This window comes from Mustela nivalis (genome assembly GCF_964662115.1).
Source record: "Mustela nivalis genome assembly, chromosome: 6".
Lineage (NCBI taxonomy): Eukaryota > Metazoa > Chordata > Mammalia > Carnivora > Mustelidae > Mustela > Mustela nivalis.
The window spans coordinates 44,628,828-44,633,493 of record NC_139025.1 but is presented as its reverse complement, the minus strand read 5'-3'; positions in this window follow the sequence as shown (position 1 = coordinate 44,633,493).

The window sequence follows — 4,666 nt, the reverse complement described above, 5'->3', positions numbered from 1 at the left end:
ATCTGGGTTCACTGCCGCTCTTCAGTCTGGAGGAGCTTGAAGTGATATCATTAGGCTCGGGGGTGTCCTGAATGGCAGGGTGACCTCCTGTCCACCCATGCTGAGGAGTCGCCAGGGCCTCCATTGCAGGCCCGGCTTCACATTTTCAAACTCTCCTCCTCGGTCAGCTCCCACAGGACTGTAAGCAGGCCAGTTTCTTTTATCACACATCTCCAGCTGGGCTGCAACCTGTGGCTCACTCCAGGTTCAAAGACTCAGAAGCAGAGGAATTTAATGCTCTGAAAGGTGCTTTTATGAGCTGCAGTTCTCACCTTCGGGGCACGTTTGAGGCTGCTCGGACTCAGTCTCCCATTCAAAGGCTAGGTTCTGTGGAGAGCCAGCAGGAAGCCAGCAAACCTGGTCGTTTGAGGGACTGGCTCAAAAAAAATTAAATTAAATTAAAAGGAACCGCCAATACAGCAGCCAAAGTGCCTGCAGCAGCTTCCCACCCACTTCCACTACCAGAGCTGCGAGGGAAGAGGCTTCAGCTCTTCCCCTCCCTGCAGCTGGGGGAGGCCCCGAGGGAGAACGGCCTGCCCTCCCCGGCTGCCCTCCCCGGCTGCAGAAGGTGTGGGAGGCCTCCGCAGCCTCCTGCGGTCTCAGCTGTACCTTCAGAGACACTGCCTCTGAGACACTGGTTCCTGAGCAGGAAAGGGTCTCTGCTCCCAGCACGCGCTCCCCCCCAACCCCAATTCGGGCCCATATTCAAGGTGCTTTGGTTTTCATGTTTATTCTGAATGGGGAGTTCCTCCACCAGGACAGTGGAGAAAATCCCAGGAAACTGGAAGCATTGTATTCATTTTGGAAGCTAGCTTCCTTCACCTTGAAAATAGATTTCTCCCCATCCGGGTGCCTTGAACAAATGCTACCAGCCTGAATAGACTGGCTTCAAATCACTAGGGCTTTCAGCTCAGTTTCCTGAGGTCAGTTCCTAGCTATGCCCCTTCTGGCTGTGTGTCCTCAAGTAAATCACATCCCATCTTTTTGCCTCCATGTCCCTATCTGTGAAATAAAGGTAACACCCAGTGGGGTCTTAAACAGCTGGCAAGGCAGAAGATTAAATGAGGGGATGTATTCAAAGCACCTAGAACAGCACCTCACCCACGGGACTTGCTCTTGAGTGTTCACAGCTGATATCATCATTATTACAAACCCCAAGTCCCGTCCAGTCCACACCACGTTAGTCAAAGGCAGGGGTCATAGATGGCCACAAGTCAGAACCTGGGGTCATTCCCAGCGCCCTCCCCCCACCTAGAGGTGCCTGCAAAGGCCATGACCATTTTTCCATTCCTCTTGGTATCCACAGCTGTTACCTAGGCTTGGAGACTTGATCTTAAAGTCAGGAGTTGTGAGCTCCCATGAAGTGGTCACTGTGCGGCTCCTGGGAGAAAATGTCCTCTAGCCCCTCTGTGTTTGCTGTGAGTGGGGAGGTGGAGGCAGAGGGCACAAGCATAGGCTACTCGGTGCCCCGGCCAGCGCCAGCAGCAGCACCAGCAAGGGCCGGTGGAAACCATCCTGCTGAGAAGAGCATGTGGAGCCTGGAATTCTCTTGGGGATTCATTCCTCCTCCTGTTTGGGGGAGAGGTTATTAAGAAAGCTGTGGGGCGGTGAGAAATGGCAGATAAACAGAACCAGAAAGAAGTTGGGGTCCAGAGGAGGAAGGGGGGTATCTGGGAATATAAGGCATCCTCCAAATGTAAGGTATGGGTCCTATAGCCTGCCTGCCAGGGGCAGAGAAGCCTGCCTGGGGCAACTCAGTCCATTTCAGGGCAGAAGGCCCCTCCAGGCAGAGGCTAACGGACCGGAACTCACAGCCCAGGGCCCTGTACTCACACATCTGTACGTTTACCAAGCGTGCTCATGTATACACATACCACACAGCCTAATGTGTACACACATACACCCCCACACACCCATGCAAATGTGTGCACAGACATACACGTGTACACCGTGCAAGCCCTTGCATTCACATCGACACAAGTGCGTGCATGCGCGCGCACACACACACAAACACACACACACTCATCCCCAGGGTTATGCCAGTTCCTGCAGCACTGCTGGTGATTAGGAATCCCCCAGGCCTAACAGCAACCAATAAGCAACGTATTCATGGCCACCGTCAGGAGGAAAAGGTCACCTTAGACATTCTCCCTGGCAAATCTCCTGTCACACTGTGACAGCCCAAGAGATTCCAGAAAGGAGAGGGAAAACGACGCAGCCGCAGACGCCCTCTAGCGGACAGAGTAGTCTCAGCGACTCGTGCGTTCGCCGGCTGGAGACCGCTCTGGAAACGGCACAACCCCAATCCTTCCAGGTCCCGGACGCCCCAGGCGTGGAGGGGATGAACAGGAGAAGGCGCTATCTTCGCCCTTGAGGTGTCCACGGTCTCCCCAGTCACCTCAGCGTAGGATTGTTCTCCCCACCCTGGCATCCAGATGCTAACAACTTCAACAGTATCATAAACAATCACGGAAGCTCCCATGGCTGAATTCCCCTCATGCGCACATCCCGCACCAGGCACTTCTTACCCGTTAGTTCCCATCATTATTGCAACGCCGTGACGTAAATCTCCTCTGGTTTTCCAGAGGAGGCTCATCGAGGGAAGGGACTTGCCCAAAGTCACACAGCCCATAAAAGTCAGAGACTTCATTGAAATATACTTTATTTTAAATACATACAAATAGTACAAAACTCAAATTTTACAAAGGAGTTTACAGTAAAAACACATCTCTCTCCCACCACTAGCCCCCCAGGTCACCGCCCCAAAGATACACTGGGTTTTCAGTTTCTGGCTACTTGTCCATACCTATTCTGTGTGAATAAAAGGAATCTTTTTAATAAAGCAAACGCTCTTCTCAGCTTCGCCTTTTTCACTCAATATCTCTAGATCCTTCTGTAGCAGTAAATGCATAGTGCTGCCTCATTCTTTTTCAGAGTTTGTCGTATGGAAGAACAGCTACTGATGGGCATTTAGATGTTGCTGAGCTCCCACTACTACAAACACACCACAGAGAACCTCCTTGTGTGTACGTCTTTTTCCACAAGTGGAGTTGCTGGATCAAAGGATATGTGCATTTGTGATTTTGAGTGATGTCATCAAACTTCCCTCTATTATCGGTGTACTGACACGCCCTCCCCCCACATTCTGCTGTGAGGGAATGGAAGCTGGGATCTACGGATTCCAAAGCCAGCCCCATCTCCCCCATGCCTGCCTCCTCTCTGACACCCCCCACTACAAAGTCATGACTAGGACTCACCAGGTGGATACTCACCAGGTGGCCAAGCTGCACCACTAGGCTCTCATGAACCTCCTCAGAAGCCCCAGGTTTTGGGGTGGGTGGGGGAGGAGGGTCTGCTTGGCTCTAGAGATAGAATGTCCAGCTAGTCAGCAAGCAGTAGCTCCTGAACAGACTAGGCTCTTGGGGACATGCCTTGGCCTCTCCAGGCATTAAAAAGGAGGCAGAGAAGTGACCTTTGTCCCCAGCTACTCCTTTGGCCACTCTCCAGACACAATCAGGCCTTTGCTGAGAGGAAAAGGCTGTTATCAGGGACTTTTGAGACTTTGACCCCACTGCCCTGGGTTCCACACAGGTGAGCCCATCTACGTGGTCACTTACTACTGAATACCACCTGTCTCTGAGGAGAGACAGCAAGAGAAGAACCTGGCACGTCTCTATCCCCTCATGCAGTCTTCTCCTCTGGCAAGGTTCCCTTGCCTCGTTCCTTATCCCCAGCTGGGATCAAGGGATACCTGGTTAGCCAGGGCCAAACCAGTCTTACTTCTGAGGAGACCATTGTGTATGGACAATAGTGCTTTCACCAGCAAGAGACAAGACAGTCAGTCAGGGAGAGTCACACCGCACACTGTAGAGGGCTCCTGAAGGGGGTCAAGCAAGGCAAGAGTCCCAGCAGGACCAGCTCTGCCTGCCAGCTCTGGGGGCTCTGGGTGTCAGGAAAGCCCGGCTGTCTCCTGCTAAGCACCCAAAAGGAACCATGACTGGAGCCTGGCATGGAAGGTCGGGGAGCACATGACCAGCATCAGCACACCCTCCCAGCCTCCAGCACATATGTAACCAGGCAGGGGATCTACTGTCATTATTTCAAGCAAACACCCCTGTGAGGTAACTGGGGCAGAAGACCTCATCTGTTTAATTCACTGAAGAAAACCACACAGCACATAAACTGCAGAGCCGTGAAGGAAACCCAGATTTCCTAACTGGACATGTGAAAGCAAGCATCATTTCAGGGAGCCCCCAGAGTGACGTCATACTGGTAGCCCCAAGGACTATTCCTAAGAAACTCAAGGTCTGCTCCCTTCTGCCCTTCAGGTTAAAATATAAAATTTGTTTGAGAAATAAACAGAAGGCTTCTACTACAAGACTCCCAGATTCCTAGGCCTAAGAGCCAGGGGCGCTTTTGCAATGCACATCATCAGTCAACAGACTTTCTGCTGTTTTCCTCTTGTGAGGGTGGATTTCCAGAAGTAGAGCTCCTGTCAGCTTTAAAAACACACATCCTCCTCCAACATGTGTCAGGGTGGCTCCTGCTGGCTGGCGAGGGGACTTTCCCCTAGGACAGAGAGCTTACTACCATGGTCCTCACACTTGATTCTGCATAAGAAACACCC